The sequence below is a fragment of the Neomonachus schauinslandi genome, chromosome 13 (genome assembly GCF_002201575.2).
Source record: "Neomonachus schauinslandi chromosome 13, ASM220157v2, whole genome shotgun sequence".
Lineage (NCBI taxonomy): Eukaryota > Metazoa > Chordata > Mammalia > Carnivora > Phocidae > Neomonachus > Neomonachus schauinslandi.
Genome location: NC_058415.1, coordinates 3,699,967 through 3,720,336, shown reverse-complemented (window position 1 = coordinate 3,720,336; position 20,370 = coordinate 3,699,967). Strand labels below are relative to the sequence as shown.

General features: G+C 49.9%; 1 protein-coding gene across 1 annotated transcript in view; it reads right to left on the bottom strand.

The window, feature by feature from the left end:
- Positions 1 to 19,494, bottom strand: part of SYK (spleen associated tyrosine kinase) — a 76,015-nt gene extending 56,521 nt beyond the window's left edge. Inside the window, exon 1 of the mRNA XM_021694340.2 lies at positions 19,467 to 19,494. The gene's annotated coding sequence lies outside the window, so the exon portion shown is untranslated. The remainder of the gene's footprint in view (positions 1 to 19,466) is intronic.
- Between the last annotated feature and the right edge of the window lie 876 nt (positions 19,495 to 20,370).

The following is a 20,370-nucleotide window of genomic DNA, read 5'->3' as shown; positions in this document are numbered from 1 at the left end:
TTCTTTTAGTATTTTTTTTTTTTTGTGGGGCCAGTAAGCTGGTGGGCAATTTTCTTAGTGTGTGTTCGTCCAAGAAAGTCTTGATTTCTTTCACACTTGAAGGATACTTGAGCTAGTTACAAGTCTAGGTTTGTGCCTGTGGAGTCTTCTTCAACACTTCAAATATTTCATAACGCCAGTTCTGGTTTGCACAGTTTATCAGGGGAAGTCTGCCATAAATAACTCTTCTCGTTTCTCTGTGCATAGGGTCTCCATTCCTCTCTGGCTTTTTTCAAGATTTTTCCCTCTGTCTTTAGGTTCTTTCTGTGGGTTTCCTGGATCCTCATTGTGGTGACTGTATTTTTGCTTCCCCTTTAGCATGCTTTGTAATTTTTTATTGAAACCTGGAAGTGTTTGTTTTTTTTGTTTGTTTTTTTTGTTGTTGTTACTGTTGTTGGAAACCTGGCAGTGTTGAATCAGGTAATAGGAACTGAGGTGTGAGGATTTACCTTCCTATACTAGGATTTCATGCTTTCTGTAGCTACAGGGGCAAGACTACATATTCTTCTGTGTCTTGTTTCTATGTCCTCTGTTGCCTTTGGGTTTCCCCGACTACCCCTTCTCAGAGGACTGTTTGCCCCTTGTTCTTTCAGCTGCCATCCAGTGCTACACTATGCCCTATTGGTGTGGGGGTAAGGCACACAGGAAGGGGAGCTTCCCAGAACATTGCCATTAACTCTCAGGCTCTCAGTGAGCCAGGGCCACAAGGCTGTGACCTTCCCAAGTGTTACTCCAGTGGTCTAGCTTCTTTTTTTTCCCAGCCCCACAGCCCGTTTCCTGTCTGCTATGTTCCAATCCATTTACCTGAAGCCTTACCCCCATTAACGACGGGTGTGTGAGTTTTTGGCCTTCAGGTGACACAAGGAGGGGGGTGGAGTATGAAGAATCCCTTTGCTTCAGCTGGGACACAGCAGTGACAAGGTCTTCTCCCTGGAGAGGAGCCTCTTGTGGGGAAGGCTCTGGGTGCATTTCATAATGATTCTTCTCCTCCCCTTTCCAGTCATGAGGGGCTCTTTCTCAGTCGTCACTGTAAGAACCTCAGGATGTTTGTATAAGTCATTTCTCTCATTATTTTCTTATTCTTCTTATTTTCTGTATTTCTGATTTTCTGATGCCTGGGTCTTGCTGATCCCAGAGAGACTGCCCTTCGCAGGGTAGGACAATTTCTGCAGACAGTAAAGGTCTCTCTCTCCTACAAGTAAGCCTTTCTTACCCAGCCAACCAATCCCGCATCCACCTCCTCCACTGGGCTCTCACACCCTAGGGCCAGGTCTCTGGCAACTGTGGACAGTGAGCGTAAAGACTTCTTCCTTCATGACAATCATTTCCATGTCTGTGTGTCTTACCACACCTGAGTAAAACATTTCCCAAGTATCATTAAAATGAGACATTTAGAGATAAAAAACCAAGCAAGTGGAGGCCTTGTTTAAGTCTGCAACCCATGGGAGTTTCTCTCTCTCAAATTAGCCCACGTTCAGCCTTCAGAAATTCACCAAAATGGCCATTTAAGAGCTCCTTTCCTATCCCCTAGTTTATAAATTGCATGTGCATTGGAAGATCTCAACATACCTGATAAAAAAACAAAGCTCTGGATCAGCTTCTGGTGGGGACCTGGGTGCGCTGCAGGTGTGGACCCATCTCCTTGCCCCTGAGCTGTATGAAGCAGTACAGAGCCACTGAAGGAAAATGCCCACTGCCGCCCTAATGTGCCCCCAAGATTTCTGCCTCCCACCTTCTGAGTCAGCCTGTGCTGAACGTGACCTCCCATGACCTGGGGGCCTGAACAGTGTGAGCCGTGGGGGCCACCCCCCCCCAGTGGGTGTGCATTTTACTACATCATTGTCAGTTGCCAACTCGGGCAGTTGGAAGCAAACCCGCCATAAAGTCAGTCCCTGGTGAGTAATGTGAGAAAAATATTTACTCAGAAATACTGGCTATGAGGGCGCCTGGGTGGCTCAGTCGTTAAGTGTCTGCCTTCGGCTCAGGATCCTGGGATCAAGCCCCGCATCGGGCTCCCTGCTCGGCGGGAAGCCTGCTTCTCCCTCTCCCACTCCCCCTGCTTGTGTTCCTCTCGCTGTGTCTCTCTCCGTCAGATAAATAAAATCTTAAAAAAAAGAAAAACACTTGTGTGAGAATTCGAATATTCTTGTTTGGGGAACTCACTGGGCTTGGTACCATTTTAAACAGAAATATCAGGTCATCGACACTGTTTTGAATCCTGAGGTTTGTGATCTGACCTCCGCACCTGTTCACTGATGTCCCCCAGGTAGCAGCCTGGTGCCAGGCACGTTGTGGGAGCTCAAGAGGAATCTGTCACCTGATTAATTAATAAGAAATGCACGGCTAAGGGATTTTCACTATATTGTAAAATGGTTCACTTGTTTCAAAATCATGTCTCTTACAAAAACAGTCTAATCCAACTAAAAATTTCCCTGCTTTGTACAAGAAAGAAACAAAATACAGTCAATTCTCCTTGTGTGTGGTAATCATGTCCTAAAAAACTGCCCTGGAAGAATGAAGCGGGGGAAATCGGAGGGGTAGAGGAACCATGAAAGACGATGGACTCTGAAAAACAAACTGAGGGCTCTAGAGGGGAGGGAGATGGGAGGATGGGTTAGCCTGGTGGTGGGTATTGAGGAGGGCACATTCTGCATGGAGCACTGGGTGTTATGCACAAACAATGAATCATGAAACACTTCATCTAAAACTAATGATGTAATGTATGGGGATTAACATAAGAATAAAAAAAATAAATTAAAAAAAAACAACTTTTAGGGGGAAAAAAACCCAAAAAAAACCCAACAAACAAACAAACAAAAAAAAACTGCCCTGAACACCAAGTTAGTGGATAAGGAACCACTGCTTCGAGAGGAAACACAGGCTTGTTCTTGGGGGTCCGTGGTCACACACCCTATCAACCAATCAATGCACAGTCTTGTTCTAGGTGGGTTTCTGCTTTAAGACACCTGATTGAATATTGTTAATTAATTAACAGTGAGCCCATGGCCAGCAAAATGGCAACCCCTTCCCCAAAGGAAGCCCATCTAACATGTATTTTCCCCAGAAGGCACATCACAGCCTCATGCCCGTGGGGCACCACGCAGCACTCCAGCGCTAGGGTCACAGGCAGGTTTAAACTGCAAAGTCACCAACAAAAGGCAGAAAATTTTTTTTTTAAATGTGAAACTTGATTGACACAAAGATGACACGTGGGCAGAGTGCGCCTCATCCGCCTCAGCGGGAGCATGCATGGCCTGGTGAGTCAACGCCCTGCCGCCGTCTGCACGTCCGAAAAGGACCTCGAGAGCCCGTGAGCTTCGGGTCTGCGGCCTCGAGTGAATTTCAGCGAGTACCTGAATTCGCAAACACAGAATCTGCGACTCGTGGGGACTGAGTGTACCCTGTCTTATAGAAGATGCTAAATGTAAGTTGTAGATTCATCCTTCACCCATTTTGAGTGACTTCCAGAACATTCACAAGGGCATCCACGGTCACACACAGATGAGATGGGCAAGTAGTTATTGTAAAATGCATACAACGGTAAGGAGACAGAAGTAGTATTGCAAAACTTAAACCTCGCTTAGTCTTCGCTCCTGACGACCCCATCTTGCTGTTATTTGTCAGCTCTGCAAAAATTTCCTGGCATCCTCAAAAACATAGGTTTTATATACATATATCAAAAATCGGTCCACGGCATGAGACAAGTCTGCCTGGCCCACTATTACAGATTGATATTTGCTGTAGGCCAGCCAATCAATGTTGTGTGCATAAAACAACACGACAACGCGCGAAGTAAACAAGAGAACGAGCGAGCAGCCTTTGCCCCCGGAGGGACCCGAGCCTGAACATCAGCCCTGCTGCTCACCAGCTCTCTGGTGTTGGGCAAATTACTCTCCATACAAAGGATGTGGCTTTCACTTTATGTGGAATGTTCTTTGAGGAGACATAAGGGCAAAAAAAAAAAAAAAAAAGAGGAAGAAAAAAGGTAAAATGGCACCATTTGTTAATTATGAGTGTGGCTGTACTTTTCTGTATATTTAAAATTTCCCCCAAAAAGATGGTTGTCATGAGGAATAAATGAGGTCATCTGTGATCGAGGCCTGGGGCCGGGCTCCTGTTCTTTTTTGCAGTCTGACCAGAAACAGACTGAGTGCAGGGAAGGATCTTGGCTACTGCTACAGCCCCAGCACCGAGCACTGTTCCTGGCTGCTAGAACTTGGTCAATAAATCAATGTGCTGAAGAGATCACAGAGCCAGCCAAGGAAACAGCCCTGCTTGGCCACGCAGATCGGAGAGGCTGGTAGAAGCAAAGAGTGCCACATGAACTCTTTTTGGTCATTCTGAATGTATTTTCTGTTTATTCTTAACTGTTCCTGCAGAAACTTAGTCGTTTAATAAAAAATGACAAACGCTCTGTAAGATAAATAGCAAAACATCAGATAGCATGCGTGTTGACAAAGTAAGGATGTCACGACCAACTCCTCTCTGAAATAACCCCACAACAGGAACCAGAAGGAGACATGCCAGGGAATCAGTAGTAGACACCTCTAACCCCAAACACCAGATTGTGGGAGCAGGACCCAATGCAGCAAAGGCTCACCCCAGGAGCATGTAGACCCTCAGGGAACATGGGGGCAGCTACAGACCTTGGGCAAAGCCCACAGAGCAGGGCTCCCACAGAGCAGTGGAGGATCAACCATGTTTTGAGGGCAAAGAAGAGATTCTGAATGGCTGGCAGGCTCCTTGGGAAGAAATAAATATTAAGCCAATTCTCCCTCTCTCTCTCTCTCTCTCACACACACACACACACACACACACAGCATTACTGAGAAGAGGAAAACTCTGCTGGCCTGGAACCCACCCTGGGCCACTCCCTAACATGACTCATTTCCAAGGGAGGAACCTGCTCTGGGTCTGCACAGTGACAGTAAGAGAACCCAAGGAGAGAAGCAGTAAGAGAGACAGGTGGGGCATAAAGAACATTCACCGGAAGACTGTCCCAAGGGGCAGATGAAGTCAAGGCCACACACACAGCCATGGGATCAAAGCACTTAGCAGAATAATTGCTTGGTTAAAACAGCAGCTCAAACCGGAGATGCAAACGTTAGTGGGGGAGATGGGGAGGCAAGGAGGGTCACGAGAAGTCAGTGGCAGAGGTCGGGGAAGGTGGGAAAGCAGAGGGAGAACAGGCGCTTGGTTATGAAGAGCACGAAGGACAGGGTGGAGTAGCTCGAGAAAGGTGAAAGGCAAATCCACCAAGAATTCAGCACAAAAACACTAGAAAGACAAAGGAGACCCCAATAGGCAAGATCCATGTCCCCGAAGTGTTAAAGTTCAATGAAGGAATGGAACAGACGTTTAGAGCTTTAATTAAAGTCACTTTTCAGAAACCAGAGGACTTCTCCCCTGGAATCGCTAGCCGGGGAGCCTATCAGGGAGCGTGAATGACTGACCTCAGACCTCTCCCCGGCCACCCTCGAGGCCGGAGGATGGGAGCCAGTCCCGAGGGGCCCGTGTGCCCAGCGCGAGCCAGCCGGTCCAGCGGGCTTGGGGCTGGGGGCGGGGGCACATGGACCTTGGACCACAGTGCCATGGATGGTAGGAAGGCTCTGATGGTCTACCCAGAATCGGAAGGCCCGAGCAGGGCTACCCTCCCTTCCAGACGCCTGCTTCAAAACCACTGCAGACGCTTGTCTCTGGTGCAGACGCCGTGCCCACCACCACCACCGTGGCGGAGCCCCAGGACACCTGCTGCCCGAGGCGTTCCTCATGCAGGAATCCTAAGAGGTCTGCGTTCCTGAGCAAGCTCGACTCACAAACCCAAGAAAGTTCTAGACCACAGCAATGCTTCTCCACCCTGACTACAGCTTAGAATAGCCCAGGTGATTCATTGTTTTAAGTGCTTGGTGATGGAGCTCCAGCCCCAAATTGCTCAGAGCCTCCCGGGGGGGCCAGCCGTCTGTGGGGTTTGGAAGCTCTCCAGGTGACTGGTGCAGCCGGGGGGGGGGGGGGGGGAGGGGGCACGCAGAACCGCTGCTCCAGGCCGGCCGCCCCTGCACCGAAGGTTCTGGGGCTCCACGCTGACCCAGACAGAGCCGGCCCAGGGTGGTGAGCAGTAACATTGCTGGGGAAGAGGCAGCAATGTGCAGGCGGCATTCCGGCAAACCCTTGCCCTGACGGGGATCCTCACCCCGAATCCTCAGACACAGCAGCACTGCGAACACAGTCCCACAGGTGAGACTGCCTCGCCCCGGGCCGCCTTGTCGGTGGCGCGGGCGGGCGGCGGGGCGCCGAGCTAAGTTTAGGAAGCCCCTGTTGCTACACTTCCTGACAACAGGCTGAATCATGAAAGAAAGTTCTAGAATTCCCCAACCCTTCAGAACTGCTATCTTGTGCCGCTTTATCTCTCGCCCAAACAAGCAGCACAGGAATCCAGAAACAGGCCAAAGTGCACGGATGGAGGGCGAGGCAGGGCTGGAGCCTCGGGGACAGGGACAGGCGCCCAGGTGGGGCGGTCCTGCCTGGCGGGATGGGCACCTGTGCGGTCAAAGTTTCCCCAGGACGCCCGCCCCTCTGCTCAGCACACGTGAGCACACGGTGCACACTCCCGGAAATAAAGACCTTGCTTTCTTGCATGGCATGAGATCTGCATGATTTTCTTCCTTCTGCCTTAGTTGGAACGTGTTCCCTCTTCAGACGTCCCTTTCTAAATGGACAGAAACTCCGATCTCAAATATTTTGAGAAAATGATGTTGGACTTTTTTTTTTTTAACTGCAGAGAAGTGAACAAGTACTAAGGTTTTCTCCATTACCTCAAAATCTTCTTGAACAAGAAACTAGTTGATTCTTCCAGAACTATACTGAACCAAGTATGCTTAACCAAGGACATGTCAGTTAGTAACTCTCCAAGGCTGTGTTCCCTCGGGAGCGCGCCAGGGCAACAACCGGAAACCACTCCAGGCTCTCTGTGGCTCATACTGACCCGTCACTGAGCTAGGCTATCCTGGTGTGTGTGTGTGTACCTGCGTGCGTGTGATAGGTGTGCTCTGTGTGCATGCTGCATGCGTGGGGGCATGTGGGTGTGCATGTACACACGCGTGTGTGTTCTCCGTGGGTGTGTGCAAGGTGTGTGCATGCTCACGTCCACAAGTGAGACGTGTGTGCTCTGTGCATGTGTGTGACATGCATGTGCGTGCGTGTGTCAGGGAAGGCTGTAGTGTAGATGTCACTATGCAGATGACTGGGCTGGGCCAGATCCTGTGGACAAAACTCTGGGTCTCATCGGAAGGATGTGGGCGCCCTGGGGTCAGAGCCCTTTAAGGAAATGGGAGGCATCCAGGTCCGCATGTGGAAAAGTGGCAATTGTTACAATCCACTCTCCACAGGCAGCATTTTCCGGGGCAGGGGGTAGAAGCTTGTGTCCCCTGACTCCGGGAAGAAAGAGCAAGAAAGAGCATGGGGCTAGCCCGTGCTGCCATGAGGGAAAGGCTGCTCCACTCTCTGCCCCCCACGGAGCGACGAGCCACGGGGGGCTCCTGCCCTTGAATGCATGGCTTCAAGTGTGGCAGAGGACCGATCTTAAAACTATTTCCCTTTAAGTACTTGAAATGTAAATGACCACATGTGGCTGGTGGCGCTATACGGAACCACACGGTTCTCGGTCCTTGGCAGGGAAGCAAGGGAAAGGCCTCTGTCCCCACCCGGGTCCGGTGTCAGCAGCAGAGCCCGTGACCGACATGATGGGACAGTTGGGGATCATCCTGCAAAGTCACCTCGAGACATCTCTCCCTTTCAGACCTTTTTCCTCCTGAGGCCAAGTGTGGGCTTTCTTTTTACTAAGGGGAGAGACATTTTACTCCAAATACCTACACCAAATAGCAAATAGTCACTGTATCCAAAGCATACGTGATACATTGAAATGTGTGCATACAAAGCGATGCTGAGCTGGGAGCACAGAGCACGCAGACATGTCTGCGTTTGGAGCACAACCTCCAAATGGAAGTTTTAGAAGTGCATGGCAGGGCCCCAAATAATGCCACGAAGTGTTTCGGTGCTTTAGGGAAGGAGGGAGGCCATGACCCTGTGAGGAGGGTGTGTCCCTGTCCAATGACTGGGCACAGGAGGACAAGCACATCCCCCGCTTGCTGCTTGGTGAAACCCAGCAGGCTTCCCAGATGCATCGCTAGAGAGCAGTGGGATTGCTTCGGAGTCAAAGTGACACTGTCCGGTAAGGGCCACTCTGTTTCTGTGACCCTCCCACGGTCTTCTAAAATCATGTTGCTCCTAAAGGACCCCTTTTTTCACTCCCTGGGCGAACAGAGGTTACTATGTAAACGCCTGGATTTCCCCGCACCGAGCCACGACCATCCTGCAGGCAAGCCAGAACGTTGGTGCTCTGCACCGTGCATCTGTGAGCCCCAGAATCCTGCATCTGTGAGCCCCAGACTCTTGCATCTGCAGGCCCCAGAATCTTGCACCTGGAATCCTCCAGCTTCGTTTTGGAGATGCGCTAGCAAGAAAGAACCTAATAAGTTTCCGTGAATGATGGACTCCAGACCCACGTGCCTTGTCTGCCTCTGCCAACCGTGCTGCCCCCAGGGAGGGACTGGAGGACCACTGCCGGGGTCCTCCAGTCCCTCTCTGGGGGTAGGGACTGGAGTGGTCCTAAAAGTTCTGTTACAAATACAAACATGGACACGTGGGATGAGTCCTGGGAGCTCCCCGTGGGAGTACAGCTCCGTGTCCCACGTGCGTGTGTGGATGGACAGAGTCAGCCCCGGGGAAAGCACAGCCACAGACTGTCCCCAAATGGCCCACAGTGACAGCAAGCCCCATGTCACCATCCACTGCAGTCGGCGAGGCCCTGAAGCCAAGCCGCAGCCACCAAGAACCCAGGGCCCCAGCTCTCAACCCTGAGCGAAACTGTTCTAGTCCTCGTGAGAAAAAACCATCTCAAGTAAGTACAGGGGAGCTGGGGTAATGCTGAAGAGTCATCTGACAAATGGAAACCGTGCAATGCCCTCGCGACAGGCCAGTGTTTCTATCAGACCCGGGCGCACACTCTTTCCCGGAGAATCATTCCTCATGCTTGCACCTCCTGCCAGTCTGCCGGCTTGTGCAGTGAACGCCCCGACGTTTGGGCTCACACGCCTTCTTCCCCAACTTCGGACATCCAGACCTCGTGATGCAAGTGCGAAAGGAAGGGGGTGTCCACAGTGTGACGACGTGTGAGGTCTCGCTCTCCCCACGCGCCCATACACAGGTGTGGATGGACCGTAGTCTTTGCAATCAAAGGCACGCACAGCCACCATCATGCCCAGCACATGAACACGTTCAAACTCAATGGCAATTTTGCTAGGCTTTAAAGATGTGCCTGTGTGCTCTAAAGCCCTGCTCACCTGTTCTCAACCTCAGCTGCTGCACTCGGTGGGGGAAGGGGCGGGAGCCTTCACGAACGTCCAAAGGCGAGCCACCTGCCAGGGCATGCGGGAGGGCCCCAGCTGCACCACCTCGAGCAAGCTGGCAAACCTCTGGAGGCCCACCTCCTCGCTCGGGGACCGACATCCAGTCACGGGAGATGCTCTGTACTGTGTCTGCTCTCCCCCCGTCTCAGCCCAAGCAAACCTCCTCATTTTATCAGTATCACTGTAAATACCAAAAACTTCTGTGTGCAGAGTCAAAAGGTGCATGTCACTTCTTCTCTAAACTGATGTTACTGCCCTCCCCAGGTAACAGCTGCTCACAGTCGGTGCCTTTGCTTCCAGAACATGCCGCGTACTTGTGCGTGTGCTGTGCATACCTGAGCGGACAGACCTCCATCTAAATGTAGGAAATAATCCACGTGGCCTCCTTCGTCATGTGTATGAATGTGTTTTAGAAAATACATAGCGATGGGGCGCCTGGGTGGCTCAGTTGGTTAAGCAACTGCCTTCGGCTCAGGTCATGATCCTGGAGTCCCTGGATCGAGTCCCGTGTCGGGCTCCCTGCTCAGCAGGGAGTCTGCTTCTCCCTCTGACCCTCCCCACTCTCATGCTCTCTCTATCTCATTCTCTGTCTCAAATAAATAAATAAAATCTTAAAAAAAAAAAAAGAAAATACATAGCGATGTACAACAACTCGCTTTTTCACCGACTATAACTTGGACATCTTTGTATCTTGGTCTACAAAGATCCCACGTTTTTAGAAAGACCACCACACGGGATTACAAGGCATGGACAGAGCACACCTGATTCAACCAGGCCCTCTTGTGATGTGTATTTCTTTTTTCCTTTCTTTTCCTGTTTTTTTTTTTTTTTTGTATTACAAAATGAAACGTAGCAACAAATTACTGTATGCATATATATTGCTTCATTTTTGTGAATTTATATGTGTAGTAAGTTCCTAAAAGTGAAACTATTTGGTCAAAGCACGTGCGTGTTTTAAATTTCAGAAGACAACCCTGCCTGCGTCCACCTGTGTGTCTCTCTTCCCCCACACCTTGTCACACAGCAGACCCTTAAATCAACGCTCACAGCAGAGAGGCAGGGTATGTCCATGCACTTTGGGCTCATTTGCCTTTTTAATTGCTTGTCTGTATCCTTGGTAGAGGTTTCTATTGGACTGTGTTCATTTTTCTCACTGATATGAAAGAACCCACTGCATGTCAAGGCTATTGGTCCTTCACCACGGACACTGAAAATAAATCTTTTGCAGGGTTTTTGCCACCTGTTTATACATCCTTTATCATTTGTATAGAAACTTGCTTAAAATGTTAGGAAATGATACTCATCAATCTTTTCCTTGGTTTCGTATTTTCTATCATATTTAGAAAGGCCTTCTTCACACCATAATTATTTAAAGACTTGCCCAAGTTTTTCTTTTATGATCTTGTTGTTATATTTTTATCTTCTGCTCAGCCTGGAACTTACTTTGGTATAAGAAGTAAAGGTTTTCCAAGGCCACTAACTAATACCCCATGCTCCCTTCCCTGATAGATGGCAGATGCCCTGCTTGCCTTGCACTAACATTCCACACTTCGGGCCTGTTTCTCCACTGTCCACTGCACCTGTGTCTTAAGATCCCATGGAACCCGTCTCCCCTTACCCACCCTGTGTTTCATTGTGTCCCTGGGTCTTCTCATGGTGAGGCCCGTGGAGTCCCCTTGTGCTCTTGGCAGCAGGTCACTGTGAGGAGGAGCCAGGCTGACCCACCACATCACACGGATTTGTGTGTTGAAGTCCTAACTTCCCAGGACCTCAGAATGCGACTTTATTTAGAAAGAGAGTTCTTACCCAGGTGATTTAAGTTCCAATGAGGCCATTATGGTGCGTCCTAATCCAATATGACTGCCGTCCTCATATAAAGGGGAAGTTAAGACACAGAGAGGCACATAGAACGAAGAAGGTGTGAGGACACAGGGTGGACACGCCATCCACAAGCCAGAGAGACAGGCCTCCCTGCTGACACCTGATCTCAGACCTCAGGCCTCCAGAACCTTTATGTAAACCTCCCCCCCACCCAGTCTTTTGTCTTTTGTTCCAGCAACCCCAGCAAACGAATACCATTCCTCTCTGGATGGATATGCACGTGTTTCCAGAGTTTCCTTAGGAGAGATGAGCTGGAAGGGTTAACTGGCGCGCGCTCACGTGTGTCTGTGCGTGTGGGTCTGCAGACACTGGTACCCCTTGGCGGGAACCCCACATGGCCTTCTGCCTTCCTTCTAGAGTGCATCCTTTCCCAGCAGCTTGCGAGCTGCCTTCCCCTGACCGGACCACTTCAGTTCCGCCTGCATCACAAGTGTTCCCTCAATTGGACGCCACTTATTTGGAAAACGTCCCTTCCCCCTGCTCCATTCCACGGGTCAGGAGGCCTCATACTCCCCTCCCAGCACTGGTGGCAGAAATGCCCGCAGGGAGCAGCGACTCTTCCCTTTGTGGGGCGGCCTGCGGTGTAGACGGCGCCTCAGGGCGCCCTGTCAAACTAGCTTCCATGTGGCTCTGGTTTACTCTGATGGGGAACCTGGAAGTAAGCTTCATGGGTGTTGAAAGGAGCCAAAATGTGAAAGCATCCGGCGTTCTCATATTAACCTCTCATTGATTCAAGACTTGTTGTCCAATTCCTATTGAATTAGCTTAGTTTCCCAACACAAAGCTGGCACACTGAGCTCATGCCCCCCCTCCCCCGCTCTGCCTCCTTGGGCTTCCTCGTGTCCGTGGACAGGACTCTCCACCTCCTCGATAGGCACCATGGTAGATCCCTATACATGCCTTATCAGAGCAGCAGGTAAGAATCACGGGTCTGGATGAGCCGCACATCGGTTTGAGGCTTCGAAATCCAGTGACACCCCTCAGCAGTTGGACAAGTCACTTCACCTTCTCAGCAGGTGAGTGAGATGGTCCCCAAGCCCCCTCCCACCCTCACACCCTATGCATCCTTACACGTGCTTCTGAGCGAGCGATGCTTCTGGACCGGCCACATCCTAATCGTCAGCCCAGACGTGACAGGGCAGCCCTCTCCTTGGGTGCACTTCCTGCCTGAGCCCCAGGGTGGCTGGCGCAGCTCCCCAGGCCACCGCGAACCCCAAAGCCATGCCGGGCCTGTAGTCCAGGCCGCTCTAGCAAGCTCCCCTCCTTCTTCCTCGCTGTCACGTCCTCCACAGCTATGACCATCAGCTGATCGGGGTTGCTAAGAAAAGGAAGTGGTGGAGGTCCTCTCCAAGCCTGTGCAGCAGCTATAAATGCCGAGAAAGGCAAGAAACAGCATTAAGACAGTAAGACAGACTGTGAGTCCGTGACCATGATGGGAAGCAAGGGAGGCATACCGCCAGCGGACAGCAAGCTGCTGCGCACTCCAAAAGGCAAAGCAAGACGGGCTCAGCCTGGCGAGGGAAACCACAGTCCACGTGCAGGAGGGGGGCAGCCGTGAAGGGGGAGCGGGCCCAAGGCTGTGGTGCCCTGGGAATGCCAGAGCCCTGGAGGGCAGGGGTGGGAGGGGGTCGGAGCAGCCAGGCAGCCCAAACCTCTCCAGCTCCTCGGCCGCTGCCCCCCTTCCCTGCTAAGCAGTCCCTCCGCAGGAAAGACACGCGTTTGGAGAGGCAGGGCTGCAGCCCACACACTGGTTCCTGGTTCCTGGTTCCCCCTGCCCTGTGCATACCTCACCCTTCCTATTGCAAGGGGACAGGCTCAGTGAGAGCCACAGAACAAATGCAGACCCAGAAAATGAACTCCTAGGGCACCTCAGGGGAAAAAAAAAAAAAGACCAGCACACATCCTAGAAACACCAAGCACAGCAGGAAAGCTCGCTCCATAAAGGAAAGGCACCAAATGAGCCAACAGATGAGCCGATGCCAAAGGAAGACAGAGGCTATGGTGTGAGAAGACAGTGTCTGAGCTGGAACCACTAGGAAAAACCACAAAAGCTAAATGTAAAAAGAATAAGGGATTAACTACGTTCCTTAGAAATTAACCACCTGCTTGCTGGAATATAACAGCTTCTGTAGACGGACTTTGTAACAGGATGGACAGGGCTAAGATCTTTCTCGAGATGAGGAGTAACCTGCTGGTTTTGTGAAACATAATGCAAAAGGCAAAAGAAGGGAAAAAATGAGAGAAAAAGTGCATTCACTGCAGCTTTGTTCATAAAAATTAGGTGGCTGGTTAGCTCGCTTGGTGAGAGGCGTGGTGTTAATATAATATCAAAAATTGGTGGGGGGGACCCTCGATGTCGGTCAGTAAATGAGCTTATTTTCTAGTCTGTGGAATAAATTGCAGTGATCACTGATAGGAAGACCTCCTCACCCCCAGGCATGTGGTTGATTAGAAAAAGAAAGTTGCAGAATGATACTAGTGTTAAGAACACACACACGCACACACACACGTACAACGCACAGGACCAAGGCTGGAAGAAAACACACCTCCCTCCCACAGAGGGTGGGCTGGGGCAGAGGGAGCTGGTCAAGGTGAGTGTTAGTGGTGCTGTCAAATCTGAATTCTTCCCTGATGGACACGTACTGGGGCATGTCGTGCACTTAACACATTAAAAAAAAAAATGCTAGAAGCTTCTCCCAACTTGGAGGTCAGAGAAACTCACTTTAGAAATAGTACTTATTCATCTGTGACCTGTTTGGGAATGCTATTACTAGCCTGCCCCCAAGATTGCAGAAGATTCACAGCCACTCCCTTGGGAGAGGCGGAGATGGCCACGTCCGTCCTACCCACAGGCCAGGAATGGGCGCTGCACCCGGGGTTCCCGTGGTGCCTCACCATGAAACCCCTTGTGATCGTTCCATTCCTAAAGACCAAAACAGTAGTTTCAAAACAGAATGGGACTTGAACCCAAAGGAGCTTCGGACCCCTACTCTCAACCACTGTTGATGAAGATACTCAGGAAGACCTATAACAATCAAATGATTCAAATATTCTTAGCATTTAAGATGAAAATAACCATAACATCTACCTCCACCCAAGCAACACCCGAGGATCTTATAAAGGGGCAGCAGGAGGTCACCGATCATTTCACAAAGTGGACTTCAGGAGCTCTGATCCCCAAGATGCTCCAAGAACCAACGCATCCCATGGCCACGGAGGTGTGAGTGTGTTGACAGACGCCTTCCCTCCCCGGGCGGGTCACCTGCACCATGGCTCCCCTCCCCCAACAGCTACCTGCTCAGGCAACATGATTCCAACCAGCATCTCGTGACTAGCGCAAGGGAAGTTCCCCTGGGAATGTCATTTAAAATCACACAGCACATGCTTCAGGACCAAGGGATCCAGGCCAAGCATCTGAAAAAAAGCAACATGGGCTCCCCATTCCTGGGAAAATACATGTTCCCATCAACTGAATAATAAAACACTAGTGTCACGGCAAATACAGAGGTGACAGGAAAACGGATATAAAATGCAGATGCCAAAACTAGAATGACTATATATTATATATAATATACAAATCACACATATATATATATATATACACACACATATATATATCTTACAGAAATAAAAAGTTTTGAGGAAATGCTTTCAAAAATTTTTACCATGGATTTTTAATGGGTACACTGTACGTGAATGCTGCTGATCAGAGGTATGTTAAGACCCCAAAGGTAGAGCAAAGATCTGACAGGCACTTTGCGAAAAATGTCTTTAGTCAAGCAATTTACCCGGACAGGCTTCCCTTATTAATATGTGTGCAGCGAGACAGGGGAAGCCATCAGACTCGAGCAAGAAGATGAAGCGTTCCAGAAAAAAAAAGAGAAAAATGGAACGGATCGATCGCCTGGTTTACTTGGTGCGGTGGGAAAGCGAGTGGGGGGGCTGGCTTTGCGTCAGAGAGTTGGGGAGACATTGTCATAGGCACAGAGCCTACTGAGAAGACAGAGAGGCAAGAGTTTACCCAGGAAAAACAACAAAGGGCTCCAAGAAATAAACTGGAGCAATATTATACACCTCTCTCTAGCAATCAATATAATCACAATCAATTCCAAAGAGGCTTCTTAGCCCCCAGTTACGGCATGACTACCGTGGGTGGTGATGGTCTGGGATTGCCGAGTGCTCCTTTCTCAGGGCAGGAAGTTGACAGACATGGTCTAACACGGACACATCAAAACCAAGAACAAATGAGCATATTATCAGGAAATAAGGTGGAGAATTCTAGAAGAGATAGCTAAAAAGATGAAAAGATTGCTCTGGGGAGCAGCACTGGAGGGTGGGAAGGTATTGTTATAAAGTAGAATTTCATAAAAGCAAAACTCAACTCTGGCCACACCAAAGCATTTCCACGACAAGTTAGCAGAAACAGACAGCTTTAAGAAATTATCAGACTGACCAGAATGCAATGAAGATTTATCAATTAAGACAAACAGCTGTAGTGGGAGAGCAGAAGGTCACATGTTGGACATTTAAGCGCTTGTTGTAGCCACACAGGGCATAGATAAACAAGCCAATATCTAAGTTGTGGCTTTTTCTAAAACTGGGCCTGGGGCCCTCGGCCATCCTTCCCCGCTCCCCCACTCACTGTTTTGACCATCGTGGGCCTGTGCCTCACTTCGCCTCCCGCCCTGGGCCCCTTCCAATGCTCCCGCACAGCCCTGAGGGGGCTAGCGCCTTCTCCAGCCTCAGCGCCCGGGACCCCAGTGTCAGAGGGAGGTACCCCAGGATAGATGATGCTGCTGACCAGATACCATCCGTCATAAAAGCTGCTAGTCCGCCCTCCTTCGTAATTGGGGTGTCACTGATATTTGTTCAATACCCATCAGCCTTTGGCAGCCTCCAAAACCCATTTCTGGTGGTTTCCAGAAATGGACAGATCAAGAGAGAGCCATTTTTGATTCGTTAAACCTACTGTAATACAACTTCAATATTCTTTCCTGTACTCGTATGTTAGGCCTTAGCTAAGTGTGACTGCATTTAAGATTCCAATTCGACCACCTTTCAAGATCCATAGGAAAAAACTTACATAATTAATTTCTAAAGGCAAACAACTCTCAAATGGATACGAGCTAACATTTTGTCAGACAAACTATAAGCTCGTAGAAACTGCTATTGGGCACCTGGGTGGCTCAGTTGGTTAAGCGACTGCCTTCGGCTCAGGTCATGATCCTGGAGTCCCTGGATCGAGTCCCGCATCGGGCTCCCTGCTCAGCAGGGAGTCTGCTTCTCCCTCTGACCCTCCCCCGCTCTCATGTGCTCTCTCTCTCTCAAATAAATAAATAAAATCTTAAAAAAAAAAAAGTTTAAAAAAAAAAACAGAAAGAAAATGCGCCTGCTAATATAACACCCAAATGAATGAATGAACTTCTCCTTTCAAATCCGCTCAGTCTAGTTTCATACTAATCTTTCCACAATTCTTAGCCAAAAACAAAACAAAACAAAAACCTGCTTTTCTAAGTGAAAAAGAACCGACCTGTTGAAATGCAAGGCAGAAGAGCAAGAGATGAGATCTGTCCGAAGCTCCTTTGGGTTCAAGTCCCATTCTGTTTTGAAACTACTGTTTTGGTCTTTAGGAATGGAACGATCACAAGGGGTTTCATGGTGAGGCACCACGGGAACCCCGGGTGCAGCGCCCATTCCTGGCCTGTGGGTAGGACGGACGTGGCCACCGTTAATTTGGGCAATTTTAATTCCAGTCTCTCAAGAAGACTCTGCCTTTTGACTTCAATTGTTTTAAAAGAAAAAAAAAAAAGTTCAGTGCGTGAATGTTTAAAAAATAATTCTCCCCCAAGGGCCTGAAGAGTTCATTGTTTCTCTACTCATTTACAGGGAAACCAATCCAGAAAGGGAAGAAAATGTTAAAACTTGCAAATGGGGATCCGGGGGAGAGGAGTGAGGATGAAGCAAAAATTAGCTCGGATTGGGAAAAGTACTCGGCCATTCCTTAGGGCACAGATAACAGGCAGACAGCGAGCCAGGCGTGGAGCGGACAGGAACAGTGGTTCTTCCAAAGACACTGAAGCTATAAAGCATGGCAGTACCCTCCCTGTGATCTTGCTCTGAAATCATCGACCTCGGAACCTTTGCTGTTTGAGAGCACTGTGTATCAGAAACATCCTATTCTCACTGGGATCTGTACTGTGATTGTTATCACCGAAATTTCAGCGAAGTCTTGCTATTTCAGACTCCCCGAAAAGGCACAATTGCCCATTTTAATCGCAGAAGGTGTGAGCTACTGCGCAGTAGAAATGCAATCTATTTCCGAAAGTAAACAATAGCCCCTAGGAGTCTTAAAGGGTCCCTTAAGTCCTAATGCGCAAAAGCTCAGAGAAACAAGGTTTTGAGGTAAGTTTTAGGGAACTCACTTGGTGACAACATCTGCCCTAAACAGACACACAGCTATTTATAGTCTGTTTATTCCACTGAGCGGGACGAATCACACTGTTAGTGCAGATATATGAACGAGTGGGAATGTAGGAGGCTGCCCAGGGAGCAGTACCTTTCTAAATTCTGAGAAATGTTTTTCTCAGTACTGAAATTTAGAGCCTCCATTTGAATTCTAAGTTGTGAAAAACCCACGATTCCAAAACATAGCAGCACAAGGGTTTTGGAAAATAAGTATGGACGCGCTATGTACTGCGTAAGTGACACCATACTTAAGAAGTTTTTGGTGTAAAAATAGAGAAATTAAAAAAAAAGGAAAATAAAATAAAAACAGAGAAATCAGATCTGTGCTTAGAATACTAAATATGAGCCTAAAGAAGGCTACCGTGAGTTATTTCTTAAATACAGATCTAGCAATAAAATTATCTGTCAATTTCATCCCTTGGGAAAGGGGAAGACCTAAAGTATATACCTCAATTTTTACCCTAGCTCAAAACATTAAAAACATTCTAGTTATTAAGCCTATTTATAAAATCCTACCTATGAAAGCACTCCACATACAGAGAATCCAAATCCATTTCTATTTTACTGCAAAATTTCTCTAAACACATCAAAACAAAAGTATAATGGAGGAGGGACAAAATTGTTTGATAAAATAATTTTAACAGACAGGATTTCTCATTTAAAACACTTAATACTCTACAAGTTTTTTGACGTTTTAGCTCAAGGATAAATATATTTGTGCATTATATGGACTTCTTTGGGGGGGCGAGGCAGATCAATGAATTCAGTTGCATTTAATTGAAATGCTGTCTTCCTAGTAGCAATGAATTTGTTCTTACTAAAACAAAGACTTCCGCCTCTAGAATCATTTCCATTTCTTCCAGGAATTCCAAGTCATCACAAGATGAACTCCTTTTTAACTAGAAAATTGAGATGTGGGGCATCTCCAACTCCTAACAACGCGCTGACATGCTTCCAGGGTTTAAGGAAAGGAACGCCTACTAGTTAAGGTTTGCTAGGGATCAATGGAATCTTCAGTGATTCAGGCAAACTGATAAAAATCACCTGCAACAAAAGATTCAAACTGTAACTTCTCTAGTGACCGGCTTTCTAGTTCTCGAACATTCGAGTAAACCTAAAACTGAACTGCCTTTGTACAGTAATGTAGGTGGGCTTAACGTTTTGGAGCCATATTGCCAAAACAATATTTAACTCAAACTTACAGGGTGCTCCACTTGGCTCTCCAAGTCCCTTACTGGCTAATTAAGTTACTTTACCATGAAAATGTGTCACAGTGAGCAATCCTGCTAAATTTTAGCGGTGGCTAAGAAAGTTTCATGTTTTTATGCAACTGCTCTTTCTTTCTGTAGGAAAAGGCGTGGATATATTAAACCCTCCGCAGGCACAGAAGCATTTGCACCTTTGAGTCACTCCCATAAATACAGTGGAATTTTCCAGGGGATCTGTAAAATGGCCAAACGAAAATGTGCGCTTTCTGGCTGGCGCGCAGGCACTCCCGGCCCGCGCTTCTCCGACCCCGCGCGCGGCTTCCGCACCGCCGGCGCCCGGCCTCGCGCTGCCCGGACAGGCCCGACCCCCAGACGCGCTGCGTTTAGGACAAAAGCTGGCAGCACCTACCGGTTCTGATTCAAAAGAGTCAATCAGATCATCCCTCCTTTGTCAAAGGCCTGAGGCCCTGAGCTCATCTGCCCCGCCCCGGAGCCGGCACAGACCTGGGCCCGGGGGGTGGGGGCGCGCAACGGCCGCATCTCCCCCGCGCGAGGGTGCCCGCGGGCTCCGCGTCCCCGCTGCCGGGCGGAGGGAGCGCGCGGCACACCTACCTGTGCCAGGTGAGCCGAGGGCGGGGCGCGGGGCGCGGGGCGCGGGGCCGGGACCGGGACCGCTCGGGGCGCAGCGCGGGACGGCGCGCTCGTCCTCGCTCCTCCTCGCTCCTCCTCGCTCCTCCCGCTGCTGGAGTCGCCTCAGCCGCCCAGCGCGAGGCGCTTCCTCATTTTGGGCAACTTCCTTAATGCGCCCGGGCAGGGCCCGCACTTCCTCCCGGCCGCCGCGCCCCAGCGCCCCGGCCCCCCCCCCCCCCCCCCCGCCGCTGCGCCCGAGTGTCCCCCCGCCCCGGAGCCGCTCTGACTGCCCCCGGCGCCCCCGCGGCCCCGGCCCGCCCTGCCGCCCTTGCGCCTGAGTGGCTCCAGCGCGCCAGCGCCCAGGCCAGGCTCCGAGCGCCCCGAGCGGCCCTGCGCCCTGCCGTCCAGGCGCAGCAGGGCCGCGCAAGGGGCCTTCCTATAGGACGAGGGGCACTGCCAACAACAGGAACCTCGGGCCACCTCGCCAGCCTGCCACCTGGGCCTTTGAAGCGCCGACAGCACTAAGGGGCGCGCCCATTTCGCCGAGCCACGCACGGCTTGGGAAGACCATCTTGCTCACTGTGTGGTGTATTCCCAGTCACCAACCCAAGACGCCCCTGCTGACCTGTGACCACAAGGCCCTGTGCCACCCTGCCCCGGGCTCCAGGTGAACAGCAGACTTC